Source organism: Callithrix jacchus, chromosome 19 (assembly GCF_049354715.1).
Source record: "Callithrix jacchus isolate 240 chromosome 19, calJac240_pri, whole genome shotgun sequence".
NCBI classification, from domain to species: Eukaryota; Metazoa; Chordata; class Mammalia; order Primates; family Cebidae; genus Callithrix; species Callithrix jacchus.
In genome coordinates, this window is record NC_133520.1 from 17,840,254 (window position 1) to 17,858,846 (window position 18,593).

Genomic DNA, 18,593 nt, shown 5'->3' on the forward strand with positions numbered 1-18,593 from the left:
TTTTTTTGAGACAGAGTCTGGTCTTGTCACCCAGGCCGGAGTGCAGTGGCTCAATCTTGGTTCACTGCAACCTCCACCTCCTGGGTTCAAGTGATTCTCCTGCCTCAGCCTCCTGAGTAGCTGGGATTACAGGTGCACACCACCACACCTGGCTAGTTTATGTACTTTTAACAGAGAGGGGTTTTTGCCATGTTGGCCAGGCTGGTCTCAAACTCCTCATCTCAGGTGATCTGCCCGCCTCCGCCTCCGCTTCCGCCTCCCAAAGTGCTAGGATTACAGGCGTGATCCCAGCCAATCATTTCATTTTCAAAAATGTTTAAGTCTTAGAAAATATATGGGCTTTTTTGTGTACCCAAAGTTCACCTACGTACAAAAGAAGCCCCAAACAGCTGTGTCTTAAAACAAAATGAAATTTTATTTCTTTTAATGTAAAAGACACACAGAAGTAGGCAATATTGGGCTGAAATGACAACTGCAATGAACTGGTCAGGAATCCAAACTTCCTCCATTTTGCCCCTCCGCTGTAACTTTTGCCCTTGTGATCCAGGATGGCTGCTAGAGTGCCAGTCAGGCCCCTACTCCATGCAGCAAAACAAGAGTAAAAGCCAAAAGGCACACCCCTCTCATTAAGGAGACTTCCTGGATGTCTTCTAAACCACTTGTGCTGATATATCAACATCCACAGCTTAGTCACATGATCCATCTAACCTCAGAGGGGGTTGGGAAATGTCAAAGTCCCCCACTAAAAAGCAGGATTCCATTGCTAAGGACTACAGAGGAAATAAGTATTGAAAAGCAGCTAGCAATCTCTGTCACATTAGCTCTTTAAATACTTAAAAACAGCAATCAAGTCCCACTTAGGCTTCTTTTACAGACTAAACATCATTATTCCCTTTGACAAATCTTCATTGATATTGTTTTAGATCCCTCTCCTTTTTGAGTGTCTCGTGAAAATGCTCTAATTTGTACTTCAAGTAAGAAACCCCCCACCCCCTGACCCATGAGATCTGATTGATGCAAAATCAATTGGAAATATTTGGGGCCCTTTGCACATTTTTATTAATCCATCCTAAAATTAGCTTTCTTGGCAACAACTGCACATGGTTACTACATTTGGTGTCATCTGCATCCCTTGGGTCTTTTTTACATCTGTGGTTACTTAGCCTGGTCTCTCCCCATTTACACTCCATCAGGCTTTTTGCTTTCCTTTTTTCCCCCTCCTGAATATGTATAAATGTATTGCTATTTAATTTCACCTGGCTTGTTTTAGTTTATCTGAACATTTTGGGAACTTCCTGAATTCTGACTTTCTTACCCTATGTATTAAGTATTTCACATGCCGGCATTTGTACCTGTAGTGAACTGAATTTCTATTTAAGGACAGGAACAGAATCTTACTTTATATCCTCAGCATCAGGTAAAATGTCTAGCGCAGAATAAATTCTCAGTGTTTGTTTAATGAATGAATACTACAGTTGAAAATAAAGAACATTTTCTAGATTAAAAAAAAAATTCTGGAGTTATTTGTGACAGGAAACTGAAATCTCCCTATCTTTTAACATAATGTGAAAGGAAAATAAATCTTGGGGCTCCAAAATTACTAAGCTAAAGGGAAGAGTCAAGTTCGGAACTGCTTAGAGTAAACCTGCCTCCCATTTTATTCAAAGTCACCCCTCTGCTCACTGAGACGCATATCTGATTGCCTCCTTTGGAAGGGGTCATCAGAAACTCAAAAGAATGCAACCGTTTGTCTCTTATCTGCCTATGGTCTGGAAGCCCCCTTCCTGCTTCAAGTTGTTCTGCCTTTGCTTTGCTTTGAGTTATCCCGCCTTTTCCGGACCAAACCAATGTTCATCTTACATACGTTGATTGATATCTCACGTCTCTCTAAAAGATGTAAAACCAAACATGTGCTCTGACCGTCTTGGGCAATGTCATCAGAACTCCCTGCCGTGCATTATGAGTAAGCGTCCTCAACCTTCGCAAAATAAACTTTATAAGTTAACTGAGACCTGTCTTAAAATTTCAGGGTTCACAATAATATAGATTTACTCGTCTGGAAGAACTATATTTAATATTTACACGGTCTTTTAAACAGGCAAGTTAGCTGTTATGCTAAATTTCTTCTTGTTATATGAATTTATAAGAATTTGTTTGGCTAAATAAAAAGACTAGACAGTGAAAAGTTTAAAGTTTACATTTTAGGTCTGCCTAAATATGCTGTTTTTTTTTTTTTTTTTTTTTTTTTTTTTGAGTCTCGCTTTGTCACCAGGCTGGAGTGCAGTGGTGCTATCTTGGCTCACTGCAACCTCCACCTCCCAGGTTCAAGCGATTCTCCTGCCTCAGCCTCCCGAGTAGCTGGGATTACAGGCACGTGCCACCACGCCCAGCTGATATTTGTATTTTTAGTAGAGTCGGGGTTTCACCGTGTTGGTCAGGTTGGTCTCGATCTCCTGACCCTGTGATCTGCCTGCCTCGGCCTCCCAAAGTGCTGGGTTTACAGGTATGAGCGCCTGTGCCTTGCCACATTCTCTTCTTGGTTTCACAAATTATTAAGATAGAATTCACAACCTCTTTTCTGTCTAAATGTAATTTTAAAAATTTATTTGTTTATTTTAATTGAGACCAGGTTTCACCATGTTGGTCAGGCTAGTCTTGAACTCCTGACCTCATGATCCACCCACATCAACCTCCCAAAGTGCTGGGATTACAGGCATGAGCCACCACACCCAACCCTTAAAAAGACTTTTAAGGAATATATTCATTAAAATCAGCCTGTAGGCCGGGTGCGGTGGCTCAAGCCTGTAATCCCAGCACTTTGGGAGGCTAAGGCAGGTGGATCACAAGGTTAAGAGATCGAGACCATCCTGGTCAACATGGTGAAACCCCGTCTCTACTAAAAATACAAAAAATTAGCTGGGCATGGTGGCACATGCCTGTAATCCCAGCAACTCCAGAGGCTGAGCCAGGAGAATTGCCTGAACCCAGGAGGCGGAGGTTGCGGTGAGCCGAGATCGCGCCATTGCACTCCAGCCTGGGTAACAAGAGCGAAACTCCATCTCAAAAAACAAAAAATCAGTCTGTAGAGATTTCCGGGATCCAAATTATGAGGTGATCTCAAGATTTGGGGATAAAATTAGATGTATCAACCACTAAAATGGAAACAAAGTGACACATTGATTTGTGGAAATAATCATAAAAAATAAAATGTTTCAGAAACTTGCTGCTCATGAGGAGGCTCCTAAAATACTTTCTTGGAGATTGGAAATAGTAATCTAAATGTAATGTGTAGAATAATCTATAAATTTGGCATTTAGACATTAATGACAAAAACACAGTCATTAATGTTAATTATTAGTATTATGTTAATTATTGTTAGTAGTATTAAATATAGACATTAGAAATCACATCAAAGCTTCTCCAGAACTGACCAAGGAGATGACAACCTGAATCTGTACAGTGGTCTCTTATTTAGATAGGAATAATCCTGTAGATAATAATACAAATAAATGGGTCCCCTGGAGAAGCTTATTAGGATATAAAGAAGATTAATTGATTGACAGGGTCCTGCTGTATTGCTCAGGCTGGAGTACAGTGGCATAATGATGGTTTGATGCAGCCTCAAACTCCTAGGCTCAGGTGATTCTCCTGCCTCAGCTTACCCAGTAGCTGGGACTACAGGCATGCGTTACCATGCTCTGCTAGTTAAAAAATTTTTTTGTAGAGATAGGTATTGCTATGCTGCCTAGACTGGTCTCAAACTCCTGGACTCAAATGATCCTCCCACCTCTGCCTCCCAAAGTGTTGGGATTACAGGCATGAAAAAAAGCAACTGTTGCCCTCTTTGGCACACTTCACACACATGCACATACACACACCACCACCTCCCCCACCACCCCTGCATATAGGGCTCTCCTAGCTATACGTTGATCTTATTCCATTATTTCAGTTGTCAGAACAATGTCATTCCATTCAGCATAAACCTAATTTGTGGCTCTCAGGACTTGGCCTTCATGTAGTGCCCTTCACTCTCTTCTCTCAGTATTTACAGCTCTGATCTGGTCTGGGGAGGAAGAAGCAGGCAGATTGTCATCTTCTTTTTTTTTTTTAAATGTGTTATGAGAGTTCTTTATTTTCTCATACATTTAAAATATAAGGTGTTAAAAAAGTGAAAACCCAAGAGTAGGCAACAGGATCTTTACAGTCACATCATAAGACTATATGAAGTAGTGACTTGGAGAATGGAGTTTTCATACTATTTTAGTCATTCAAGCAACACTTCCTATTATCTCCTTGGTCCATAACATACATAGGGCTTGGGACAAAACGGACGTATCTGACACTTGAATTGTTCCTTAAATCGTAGCAGAAACTAACTTTGAGCTGAGTGTCCTGGCTTGCACCTATAATCCCAGCTACTTGATCCCAGCCTGGCCAACACAGTGAAACCCGGTTTGTACTAAAAACACAAAAATTAGCTGGGCATGGTGGCTGGCACCTGTAATTCCAGCTACTTGGGAGGCTGAGGCAGGAGAATCGCCTGAATCCGGGAGGCGGAGGCCGCAGTGAGCCGAAATCGCACCACTGCATTCCAGCCTGGGCTACAGAACCAGACTCTGTCTCAAAAAAAAAAAAAAAAAAAAAAAAAAAATCCCAGCTACTTGGAAGGATGAGGCAGAAGGATTGCTTGAGGCTTGGAGGTTGAGGCTGCAGTGAGCTACAATCATACCACTGCACGCCGGCCTGGGGATAAACCAAGAGTCATCTCAAAAGAAAAACCAAAAAAAAGGCCAGGTGCAGTGGCTCATGCCTGTAATCCCAGCACTTTGAGAGGCCAAGGCAGGTGGATTAGGAGTTCCAGACCAGCCTGGTAAACATGGCAAATCCCTGTCTCTACTACAAATACAAAAGTTAACTGGGCATGGTGGTGCACACCTGTAATCCCAGCTACTAGAGAGGCTGAGGCAGGAAATAATCACTTGAACTGAGGAGGTGGAGGTTGCAGTGAGCCCAGATTGCCACTGCACTCCATGCTGTGTGACAGAGTGAGACTCTGGCTCAAAAAACAAAAAAAAGTTGTGCCACTGCACTCCAGCCTGGACAATAGAGCGGACTAAAAACAAACAATAAAATAAATAATATATACATACACACTTGCAACTATCCCTAACTTCTTTTGGCCAACACCTTGACAATTAGATTGGACAGGCTTAGAGAGTAACATGGGACATTTGGGGAAATAACGAGCAAGAAGACTGGAAAAAACCCTTTTGTTCATCCTGTGCATCATGCTGCTTCCGAGTGAAGGGAAGTGCTTCCGGATCAGATACATTTAGGGCAAGGACAAGATGTGAAGTGAACAATTAAGGATTATAATTCATAGATGCCTGCATAGCTGCTCTTAAGGTGAGAACATAGATCTATTTCAACTTATATTGGCCTCTGATGAAAACTTTAAATGTTAACATTAATTATATTCATATAGTGAAATAACCCATTATATTTGTAGACTGGCTACAAAGCACAAAAGTGCCCTTTAAAAAAAAACTGGCATATTTATTTATGTTTAAGACAGTTTGCTGTTGTTGCCCTGGCTGGAGTGCAATGGTGTGATCTCTGCTCACTGCAACCTCCGCCTCCCAGGCCCAAGCGACTCTCCTGCCTCAGCCTCACAAGTAGCTGGGCCTACAGGTCTGGGCCCCCACACTAAGCCGTTTCTAAGATAGCAGTCTTCTCAGCTAATTTCTTCCTTCACCCCAACCAAAAATGTAACAAAGACTTATTTTTATGCTGTATTTTTTTTTTGAGACGGAGTTTCGTTCTTGTTACCCAGGCTGGAGTGCAATGGCGCGATCTTGGCTCACTGCAACCTCCGCCTCCTGGGTTCAAGCAATTCTCTTGCCTGAGCCTCCTGAGTAGCTGGGACTACAGGCGCGCACCACCATGCCCAGCTAATTTTTGTGTTTTTAGTAGAGATGGGGTTTCACCATGTTGGTCTCGATCTCTTGACCTCGTGATCCACCCGCCTCGGCCTCCCAAAGTGCTGGGATTATAGGCATGAGCCACCACGCCCAGGCGTTTATGCTGTATTTTTACTCATTGAAACACTAGGTGAAATCTGGGTAAAGTCAACTAAAGGAAAAATGGTTGTTTCATGCATTTGTAGTTAAACCAGCCAACGTAGTACTAATGTCATGATGATTCAGCAAATATAAGACCTCTTCCTATAAATATTAGCCTACCAGCAATTCAGGGGATATAGTAAACCAGAGTCAAAAGAGTGAGGAAATCAGTAAAGCATGTTATAGCTTAACCTTTACCTCAGAATTTTTAAAATTTTTTTTTTGTTTGTTTGGGAGACAGGGTTTCACCAAGATGGCCAGCCCGACCTCAGGTGATCCGCCTGCCTTGGCCTTCCAAAGTGTTGGGATTACAGGTGTGAGTCACTGCACCTGGCCATACCTGTTTTTAAAAAATAAGCAAAGCCTCCCAATCCCAAAAATAAGAACATACCTTCATCACACCAATTTGTACTTTATTTCTTATTCTTGAGGTTAGATTCTAAACCCTAAAGATATCCAAACTAGTATTAGATGTACTTATCTCTAGCCAGAGACAGCTCCTATCACGGTGTCCTTAGAGCAGCCAAGGTTATTAAAATGTCTTTTCCCCAGGAAGATCCAATAGGAAAAAAAGAAAGAAACGTCTCTGATTAGGCTCCAACCATACCCCACACTCCATTCAAATTGACTGGATAAGCATAATGTAAATAGAACACGTGGTTTCCAAACAAGAAAAATCCTATGAGGGAGGGGAGGAGGGGAGAGGAAGGATTCAGCCAGTGCCCAGAGTGAAACTGAGTAATATCAATTTCATTCATCTTCACACATCTTCAGGTTGCATGTTCATGGAGTGGTTTAGGAATAAATCCATGGGTTGTGGAGTACTCAGACACCTAGTGGTCTACTGTATTACACTATGGTTTTCCCCATTAGTTTCCAAGGCAGCCTCTGAGTCACTGACAGGAGAATTTGACTGGAGCTGCATGCAGGACTGCAGAGATTCCTCTCCACAGTTACAGAAGGGACTGTTCCAGGCCTGAGTATTCCAGCAGTGGGTGCACCAGGTCTGAGTGTTCCAGGAGTGGGTGCACCAGGTCTGAGTGTTCCAGGAGTGGTTGCTCCAGAACTGGATGTCCCGGGTCTGGTTGTTCCAGGTTGAATTGCTCTCAGTCTGGTTGCGCCACATTGGAAGGTTCCCAGTCGTGTTCACCAGGAATCCCTGCTGGTAGGAGGAGTAGAGGCTGGGGTAGGTGGGTGCTGAGGCCTGAGTCACATCATTGATATTCTTTTTTTTTTTTTTTTTTTTTCAGACGGAGTTTCGCTCTTGTTACCCAGGCTGGAGTGCAACCTCCACCTCCTGGGTTCAAGCAATTCTCCTGCCTCAGCCTCCCGAGTAGCTGGGACTATAGGCACGCGCCACCATGCCCAGCTAATTTTTGTATTTTTAGTAGAGATGGAGTTTCACCATGTTGACCAGGATGGTCTCGATCTCTTGACCTTGTGATCCACCCGCCTCGGCCTCCCAAAGTGCTGGGATTATAGGCGTGCGCCACCGCGCCCAGCCTACATCATTGGTATTCTTTAGCCAGTTGTTTTTCTGCCACATCTTGGATTTCATTCTCCGGTTCTGGAACCAGGTCTTCACCTGTTTGTATCTGAGGTTCAGGATGCTGGAAAGTTCTTATATCTGCTGAAGGCTGAGGTATTTCTGTCTCTGAAATCTGTCACTGAGCACACACAGCTGGGTGGAAGAGAACACAGTTCTGGTCTTCTGTTTCTTGACTGGGACCTTGTCTTCCTTTGTCGTGGTGCTACTCTCTGCAGCAGTGGGTTGTTTGCCTTTGGGGCTGGTGGAAGAATCAGGGCTGTCCTGAATAAGCAGATCCACAGAGGAAGGAAGAGGGGAGACAGTCTCTGTGTGAGGCATCTCAGCAGGACACATTTGCAAGGATGGATAATTTTCTTCAGGCTCACAAATGACAGGCATAGGTGAAGATTCTCCACAGTCAGATGCTTCGGAGCAAGCAGGCTTTGTGGACAAACTGGACCCATACTCATGTTATTATTGGGGAAGAGGAGGAAAAATTTAAGACTTGGGCTGGAAAAAAGGCTAAAGCAGCCTTAAGACTTTTTTCTGGAAGATTTTAGAGAAATATGACCTACAGAAGCGAAAGTATCAGGAAGTTGGGATGAAGTGAGTCGCCTCAGCAGTAACCGGAGGCCGATTGTCTTATTAACACTTCACTGTCTATGACCAGGTTGTTGTCTTTATTCTGTTGGTTACTGCTGTTTCTCTGAGTAACAGTCACTGGGTAGAGCAGACCCTAACACATGCAATATTTTTGTTTGTTATTGGAAGTCCCTCTAGAATCCTCCACCTGCATGTGAGATGCCCCTTGGTATGAGAGATACAGCTCAACCTTTACTTCTTCCACCGTCACTTAGCCCATACAGCTCTTACTACTCATAGCTCTTACTACTGTGACCTCTCACCCAATGGACAGCCTTCTTCGATGGAGCATCAAAAACAGAGTATCAAGTTCATAATAACGGAAATTATAAATTTAGACAGCTATTAGAAATTATTACTTCTCATTACTTGTGAGCTATGAATTGCATTTTGAAAACAAAGCTTTTCAGTTGTACGATAGTTTAACCCTTTGTGAAGGATCTAATACTTTATAGACTGAAGTGTAATCATAATGAGTGGGATCAGAAAGTTTTATTTATTTATTTATTTTTTGAGATGGAGTTTTTCTCTTGCTGCCCAGGCTGGAGTGCAATGGCGCAATCTCAGCTCACTGCAGCCTCTACCTCGCTGGTTCAAGTGATTCTCCTGCCTCAGCCTCCTGAGTAGCTAGGATTACAGGTGTGTACCACCACACTGGCTAATTTTTGTATTTTTAGTAGAGACGGGGTTTCCCCATGTTGGTCAGGCTGGTCTCGAACTCCTGACCTCAGGTAATCCACCTGCCTCAGCCTCCCAAAGTGCTGGGATTGCAGGTGTGAGCCACTGTGCCTGGCCTATTTATTTTTTTTAGACAAAGTCTATGCTGTCGCCCAGGCTGGAGTGCAGTAGCATGATCTTGGCTCATTGCAGCCTCCACTTCCTGGGTTCAAGCAATTCTCCTGCCTCAGCCTCCCAAGTAGTTGGGACTACAGGTGCACACCACCACACCTGGCTGATTTTTTGCATTTTTAGTAGAGATGGGGCTGGTCTCAAACTCCTGACTTCAGGGGATCTACCCTCCTCAGTCTCCCGGAGTGCTAGGATTACAGGCATGAGCCACCATATTTAGCCAGAAAATATGAAGTTGAATTAAGTTGTGGGGAAAAATTCTTACCTTTGCTTCTAATATAAAATTTTATATAGTATTTCAACTAGGAATACTGCAAGGAGATGGATTATAAATAGAATGAATGAAATATGTCTGTGTGAACACCAGGGTTTAATATTATTTATAAGTACTATTGTATTAATAAGATCTTCCTGCTTAAGTTGAGAGACAGAAACATATCTTGAAATAGCTTAAGAGAAGCAGGGGTTGGATGGGCCCAGTTGCTCATGCCTGTAATACAGCACTTTGGGAGGCCAAGGTGGGAGGATCACCAGAGGTCGGGAGTTCGAGACCAGCCTGACCAACATGGAGAAACTCTGACTCCACTAAACATACAAAATTAGCCGGGCATGGTGGTGCATGCCTGTAATCTCAGCTACTCAGGAAGCTGAGGCAGGAGAATTGCTTTGAACCCAGGAGATGGAGGTTGCGGTGAGCCAAGATCATGCCATTGCACTCCAGCCTGGGAAACAAGAGCAAAGCTCCATCAAAAATAAAAAAAAAAGAAAGAAAAGGAAAGCAGGGGTTCTAACAATAAGCCTTTATTTTCACTCAATTGTTGTGGGTTGGTTAGGGCCAGCCAATCTATGCTGAACTCAGCTAGGTGGTGCTGCTGATCTTGGCTGCTCATGCATCTGTGGGTGGTTGGTGGTTGACTGACAAAGGCAGAGCCTGGCTAGGTGGTTTAGCTCAGGTGGCTCTGCCCCACATACCTCTTATCCTATTACTGATACCTGCAGACTAACCTGGGCATATTTTTCTCATGGAAATGGTAGAAGTGCAAAAGTAAGCCCAGTTGCACTACTCATCAAACCTTTGATCATGTCACATCTGCCATCATTCTATTAGCTAAAGCAAGTCATATGGCAAGCCCAGTGTCGGGGCAGAAAAGTATACTCCATCCATGGACATGAGTGGAGTGAATCTCTCTGAGCAATAATCTAATCTATCAAAAATATAGGTATAACTGAATCAAAAGTTTCACAAAACAATTTTTACCAAGTGGTTTGTGATGTATGAAAATATTTTCTGTTTCATTTCATATTAGTTTGCTGGTTATAACTCACTGCATTGATTTCACAACCCTTCAAAATCTTTAGTTTGAAAAACAATGCCCTAGACAAAAACTGATTCAGACACACATGATCTGCATCTTAGAAGCATCAGCTGAGTACCAAACAAAAATAATTCTGATAGTTCTCTCTCTAGCTTCATTTAACTAGAGTAGGATGTTGGTGTGGGGATATAGGGAGTTGCATTAGTGTTACTGTAGTCAATGTTACTCAAGATGTAGTCCACAAACAAGCTAGATCACAGATAGGTACCACAAACTTCATTACCAGTCCACAGTGAAATAAGAGACCTATGCCAGGATGTAATTAACACACTGCTTCTTTCATTGATAAGGCCTCGCTTAAAAAAAAAAAAAAAAGAGAAAAGCCAGGTAAACGAAACTGCAGAGTAATTGACAGTTTCTTTACACTGTGATGAAAGCTCCTTATCTCAATCTGACTAGTAACAGACAGTTCGCAGACCAGCACGCTCAGTAGCATTATCTAAGGAATGCCTAGAATCTTCTAGACAGGAATCTCCATAAAACAGTTATCTTGTGGATCTGAGACAAAGGAATAGTGTTTTGTTGAAGTAGATTGTTAGGCATTTTATAAATATTGTAGGGGAAGCAAACAATAATGAGAAAGGGGCCCAAGAAATAAGAACAGAGAACGACTAAATGATAGAGCAAGATTTTGGAGAATGAAGAGGGAATAGGGACAAGGTGACTAGATTGGTCAGAATAGGGGGCAGTCAGTATACCTCTTCCCTTGAGACTAGAGAAACCTAAAAAGGGGACACCCACCAATAAGTTTCTAGGTAATGATGTTGGACAGTGGAGCATTTCTCTTTTCTAAAATTTTTTATTTTTAATTTTTTGAAGTAGAGCCTTGCTCTGTTGCCCAGGCTGGAATGCAATGGTGTGATCTCCGCTCACTTCACCCTCTACCTCCCAAGCTCAAGCAATTCTCCTGCCTCAGTCTCCCAGGTAGCTGGGATTACAGGCACCTGCCACGACGCCCAGCTAATTGTTGTATATTTTTCTTTTTTTACATATGAGGTTTCATCATGTTGGCCAGGCTGGTCTTAAACTCCTGACCTCAGGTGATCCACCTGCCTCGGCCTCCCAAAGTGCTGGGATTACAAGCGTGAGCCACCGTGCCCATTCTAATTTTTATATTTTTTGTAGAGATAGAGTTTCACCATGTTGGCCAGGCTGGTCTCAAACTCCTGCGCTTAAATGATCCACCTGCCTCAGCCTCCCAAAGTGCTGGGTTTATAGGCATGAGCCACTGTGCCTGGCCAGACTGTGGAACATTTCATGCCTGATGGTATCATTCTTCTCAGTGAAGTAAGAGGAAAGGCCATTTGCTGAAAGAGCAGAGAAGGGAGTAGGTTTTGAGTAACATATTTGAAAAGAGCAGTGAAGTTATAGAAAACTTCATACTTTGCTCTATTTTTGTCTTGTTACTGCCATTTTGTAATTGGGGGGATTTGAATTAAACTACATTTATTTAAAATCCCAGTAAGGTTGTATCAATTTATTCTATTTTAAAAATATTTTTCTATTTAATGTAAGAAATTTTTCATCATAACCTATGTATTTCGGAGCAATTTCTTTTTCCAAATATTTTGTTATAAAAATTAGCAAGCACAGCTGAAGCAGTGGTTCATGCCTGTAATCTCAGAACTTTGGGAGGCCGAAGTGGGCGGATCACCTGTGTCCGGCAGTTCCAGACCAGCCTGACCAACATGGAGAAAACCCATCTCTACTAAAAATACAAAATTAGCTGGGCGTGGGGGCACATGCTTGTAATCCCAGCTACTTGGGAGGCTGAGGCAGGAGAATCACTTGAACCCAGGAGGTGGAGGTTGCAGTGAGCCGAGGTCAAGCCATTGCACTCCAAGACAAAACTCTGTCTCAAAAAAAAAAAATTGTCAAACACACAGAAAAGTAGAATTATACAGGGAGAATTAATTTACCCACCACCTGGATTCTTTATTTTTATTTCAATTTGAAGCTTTTAAGAAGTGATTATAATTTTTTTTTTTTTTTTGAGATGGAGTTTTTGCTGTTGTTGCCCAGGCTGGAGTGCAGTGGCATGATCTTGGCTCACTGCAACCTCCAGTTCCCAGGTTCACATGATTCTCCTGATCCAGCCTCCTGAGTAGCTAGGACTAGGGCAGGCGCATGCCCCCCATGCCCAGCTAATTTTTTGTATTTTTAGTAAAGACTAGGTTTCACCATGTTGGCCAGGATGGTCTTGATCTCTTGACCTCGTGATCTGCTCGCCTTGGCCTCCCAAAGTGCTGGGATTACAGGCGTGAGCCACCACTCCTGGCCTATAACTTTGTTTACCAAGGTTAGCGGATACTTGTGAAGACAATAGGAAGCAAGTTATTTCTAAATCAACAGGCTAGATCCCAAAGTTCTCAGTCTGGGTTTTATTCAGCATTCTGCAGAGAAACAGAACCAACAGGAGACATTATATATATTATATGTATTATATATATAATATATATATATATAAGAAGAAACTGTCCCACATAATTATAGAGGCTGGTAAGTTCCAAGATCTGCAGGGTGAGTCCATCCACAAGGTGCAGACCCAACAGAGCTGATGGTTTACTTCTGGTTTAAGTCAGAATAGCTGAGAACCAGGGGAGGTAATGCTGTAGTTCCTGGTTGAAGGCTGGTTGGCTCTTGACTCAGGAAGAGCTGATGTCTTAGCTCAAACAAATGCTATCAGGCAAAAAGAACTACCTCTTACTCAAAGGAGGGTCAGCTTTTTTGTTCTATGGCCATACCACCCTGGATGTGCTCGATCTCGTCTGATATTCTCAATTTACTGGATGAGGACACCCACATAACGGAGGATAATGCATTTCGCTCAGTCTTCTGATTTAAATGTTAATCTCACCTCGGAACATCCTCCCAGACACACCCAAAATAATGTTTAATCAAATAAATACCTGGCTCCCTTTGGTACAGTAAAGTTGACACATAAATGTAAACATTGGCCGGGGCGGTGGCTCACACCTGTAATCCCAGCACTTTGGGAGGCCAAGGCCAGTGGATCATGAGGTCAGGAGTTCCAGACCAGCCTGGTAAATATAGTGAAACCTTGTCTCTACTACAAATACAAGAATTAGCTGGGTATGGTGGTATGTGCTTGTAGTCCCAGCTACTTAGGAGACTGAGGCAGAAGAATTGCTTGAACCCAAGAGGCAGAGATTGCAGTGAGCCAAGATTGCACCACTGCACTCCAGCCTGGGCAGTAGACAGAGTGAGACTCTGTCTCAAAAAATAAAAAATAAAAATAAATAAGCAAACATCACAGCCCCTCTATGCTATGACTTTTTAGGAGAATGGTAATTATCTCCAGTCTACATCTCAGGCAGCTCCTTCCACACCTTCACCCATGAAAATCACTGAAACACTGTTGTTTCTGGAAGATGTGCCATATTTATCTTGTAGTTTTGTGGATCCACTGAATATCCTTAGGGGTTTAATAACTCACTGTAAATATAGTCATGGGTTGCTTAATGACAGGGAAATGTTCTGAGAAATGTGTTGTTGGGCAATTTCTTTATACAGTGGCCGGGCCCAGTGGCTCCTGCTGCTGTAATCCTAGCACTTTGGGAAGCTGAGTCAGATGGATAATGAGGTCAGGAGTTTGAGACCAGCCTGACCAACATGGTGAAACCCTGTCTCTACTAAAAATACAAAAATTAGCTGGGTATGGTGGCACTTGCCTGTAATCCCAGCTACTCGGGAGGCTGAGGCAGGAAAAGTGCTTGAACCCAGGAGGCGGAGGTTGCAGTGAGCCGAGATCGGGCCATTGCACTCCAGTCTGGGTAACAAGAGCGAAACTCCGTCTAAAAAAAAAAAAAAACAAAAAAACACTGCCCACTTAGGCTACACTAAATTTCCTTCTGGAATATCTCCTGAAGGACTTACCTGAAGCTGTTTTACAGTTAACTTTTTTTTAATAAATAGGAGTACACTCTAAAATAATAAAAGTACAGTACAGTAAATACATAAACCAGTAACATAGTTTTTTTTATCATTATCAAGTATTATGTAGTATACATAATTGTATGTGCTATACTTTTATACAACTGGCAGCTCAGTTCAGTAGGTTTGTTTTTCTCCAGCATCACCAAAAATAGGTGAGTAATTGCAGTGTGCGGTGCACTACAACTTACCGTGGCTACTTACCCCCGACAAAACCACAAGCCATCACATGCTTTGCCACCGAATTATAAACCAAGCTTCTACCTCCCTTTTCCTCACAGATGTCAATGTCATCTACTGTGGAACGATAGTGGGGCAGGTTCAGTCTTACTTCCCCTTGACCTGCCCACCCAGGATCCCTTTAGGTGCCTGCATTTTCTGTAGTTCACCTGTGTGTTACTGCTCTCTGTACTAGTGGCCCGAGAGGAAATCTGGGTCATAGTATCCTTCTGGGAAGTCATGGGACTAGGGAAGACATAGGACTAGGGAAGACTATCTCTTTCTTCAGCTTACCCAGGACCACCAGTCAGACTATGTGGGTATATGTGAATCTCATTACTGATGGGTTGGCCCACTTTTTTTTTTTTTTTGGAGACAGAGTCTCATTCTGCCTCTAGGCTGGAATGCAGTGGTACGATCTCCGCTCACTGCAACCTCTGCCTCCCAGGTTCAAGCAATTCTCCTGACTCAGCCTTACTACAACTTACCGTTACAACTTACCATGGCTACACCATCATTGGGTGATAGGAATTTTTCAGCTTCTTTATAATCTTAAGGACTACTGACTGGTAATGGTGGCTCATTCCTGTAACCCCAGCAGTTAGGGAGGCCAAGGCGCACAGATCACTTGAGCCTAGGAGTTTGAGACCAGCATGGGTAACATGGTGAAACTCCATCTCTACAAAAAATACAAAATATTAGCTGGGCCTGGTGGCACAGGCCTGTAGTCCCAGCTACTCAGAAGGCTGAGAGGTGGAAGGATCACTTGAGCCCTGGAGATCTAAGCTGCAGTGAGCTGTGATCACACCACTCCACTCCAGCCAAGGCTACAGAGGGAAACTCAGTTTCAAAAAACAAAAACAAAAACAATTTAGGGACTACCATTGTATGCTAACATGTTTATGCTGTCCATCCTTGACCAAAACATTGTTATGCAGCACATGACTCTTTTTTAAACAAGGCTCTTATGTAATTGTATTTTTTTCTACAAACACACATAAAGCAATTTTAAATCCCCATGGAACAGAATGGAATACGAATACACATACAATTGTTTATACCAACCAAATGTTCAAAAATTTAAACTATTTTCCTTATAAATTGAAAGCTTTGTTTTAAGTTGGGTTTTAAGGTCAACTCATTCTTAATTTTATTCTTTCCTATTTATTATTATTTTTTTTTTGAGACGGACTTTCACTCTTGTTACTCAGGCTGGAATGCAATGGCACGATCTCGGCTCACCGTAACCTTTGCCTCCTGGGTTCAAGCAATTCTCCTGCCTCAGCCTCCCAAGTAGCTGGGACTACAGGTGCACGCCACCATGCCCAGCTAATTTTTGTATTTTTAGTAGAGACACTGTTTCACCTTGTTGACCAGGATGGTCTTGATCTCTTGACCTCGTGATCCACCCGTCTTGGCTTCCCAAAGTGCTGGGATTATAGGCGTGAGCCACCGTGCCCGGCCTCTTTCCTACTTATTAATAAAACACACATTTTCTAGTTCTTAAATATTTTTTCCTACTTTTTCATAATTTCCTAGTTTGAAGGAGCAAAAAAGTCACAAACTAAGTCTGAAGAATCTATAGGCTTTAAAATTAATTCCAGCATTTATCCCACGACCATGTATCTAAACTTAACTGAAATATTTGGGACCCAAAAGTGAATGAGGCATAGTCCATTGCTTTGAGGGGCTCATAGCTTTGTAAAAGAGACTTGCCAGAAACACATCCTGGAATGTCAGAATTCTCTTTGTTCAATCACACCAGCTTTCAGGTTTCCTCTAACTAAACAAAAATTCAACAAAGCTGGAAGAAGTATTCCCCCTTTGTAATTAATACAATTAATTCCCATTTTATATATATTCAAGGATTTTGTGCTCCAACAAAAGGACACAAAGAAATACATTTTGTTTTTCTTGTGAGAGAGAGTCTTGCTCTGTCACCCAGACTGTGACAGAATGCAGTGGCACGATCTCGGCTCACTGTAACCTCCACCCCTCAGATTGAAGTGATTCTTCTGCCTCAGCCTCCCAAGTAACTGAGACTACAGGCACCCATGACCATGCCCGGCTAATTTTGGTATTTTTAGTAGAGGCGGGGGGTTTCACCATGTTGCCAGGTTGGTCTCAAACTCAGGTGATCTGCCCGCCTCTGCCTCCCAAACTGCTGGGATTATAGGCATGAGCCACCATGCCCGGCCTTCAGTACATTTTAAATTTAAAGATTAAACATTAAGTACAACTGAAAATTATAACAATTTAAATATTAAATGTAAATCGTCAGTCTAATACCAGTTGTTGGCAGATAAACAAACAAACTAAGCTAAATGCTATCTAAAATGAAGAAAATGTAATACATGTATTATAAAAAAAAAAAAAAAAGAGCCAGGCAGGGTGGCTCATGCCTGTAATCCTAGCACTTTGGGATGCCAAAGCTGGCAGATTACCCGAGGTCAGGAGTTTGAGACCAGCTTGGCCAACATGGTGAAACCCCATGTCTACTAAAAATACAAAAATTAGCTGGGCATGATGGCGGTTGCCTGTAATCCCAGCTACTCGGGAGACTGAGGCAGGAGAATCACTTGAACCCGGGAGGCAGAGGTTGCAGTGAGCTGAGGTGGTGCCGCTGCACTCCAGCCTGGGTGATAGCGACTCAGTCTCAAAAAAAAAAATTTTTTTTTTCCAAAAGTTGTTTCTCTAAGTGTGTCGATTGGTTATTATTAGTGAACTTATTTTTGTGCAAAATTTTCCTGCTGCTGAAAAAGCTGTTCATGGTTCTATAATAGCTGGAAAAGAGTGGAACAGTCAAATCCCAGATGGAGAGGGAGAGGCAAGCGCCATGTGCTGGAGCTGAGGTATTGCCAGGTTACACCAAGGGGAAGCTGGAAGAATGCACAGAAAACTGGTCATCACAGAAGCGGTTGGAATAAAAGGCCACGTGAGGCCAAGACACTTTGAAGTGTGGCTGGGAGTGTGATTATGCTTGTAATCGAAGCATTCTGAGAGGCCAAAGTGGATGGATTATTTGAGGTCAGGGGTTCGAGACCAACCTGACCAACATGGTGAAACCCTGTCTCTACTAAAAATATAAAAATTAGTTGGGCGTGGTGGAGGCACCTGCAATCCCATCTACTCAGGAGGCTGAGACAGGAGAATAGCTTGAACCTCAGAGGTGGAGGTTGCAGTGAGCTGAGATGATGCCACTGCACTCCAGCCTGGGTGACAGCGTGAGGCTCTGTCCTAAAAAACAAAAAGACGCTCTGAAGTAGTTTACAAGAGTATGTGGTACAGGAATAAACCTGAGAGCTCGAGCTTGGTAGTCAGCTTAGAGATTGGGACAGTTTCAGTGGCATGAGTCCTCCCTTTTGGAACCTAATTTATGTTATTTATTTATTTTTTTAGACAGAGTCTCTGTCACCCAGGCTGCAGTGCAGTGGCCCGCTCTCAGCTCATCACAACCTCTGCTTCCCAGGTTCAAGCAATTCTCTTGCCTCAGCCTCCTAAGTAGCTGGGATTACAGGCACACACCACCAAGCCCAGCCAATTTTTGTATTTTTAGTAAAGACGGGGTTTCACCATGTTGGTCAGGCTGGTCTCGAACTCCTGACCTCATGGTCCACCCGCCTCGGCCTCCCAAAGTGCTGGGATTACAGGTATGTGCTACTGCACCTGGCCTTTAATTAAAAAGAAAACAAACCCTGAGACAGGATGTGGGTATAGGAAGTTTATTTATGAGGCGAACCTAAGAAGCAGGGATGAGGAAATGGAGAAAGTGAGATAGGGAAAGGAGAAAAGAAAAAAAGTGTTTTACTGAGTAGATTTCTGCTATGGGTGACTACAGCTCAGTCCTGCTTCAGATCCTCTGAGAAACTGGGTGGATTGTACCTCGGAATTGTCCACCGGAGG

At 42.9% G+C, this 18,593-nt stretch overlaps 1 pseudogene; it reads right to left on the reverse strand.

Moving 5' to 3' along the window:
• Positions 1–6,882: 6,882 nt before the first annotated feature.
• LOC100389251 (homeobox protein NANOG-like) lies at positions 6,883–8,120 on the reverse strand (annotated as a pseudogene).
• Between the last annotated feature and the right edge of the window lie 10,473 nt (positions 8,121–18,593).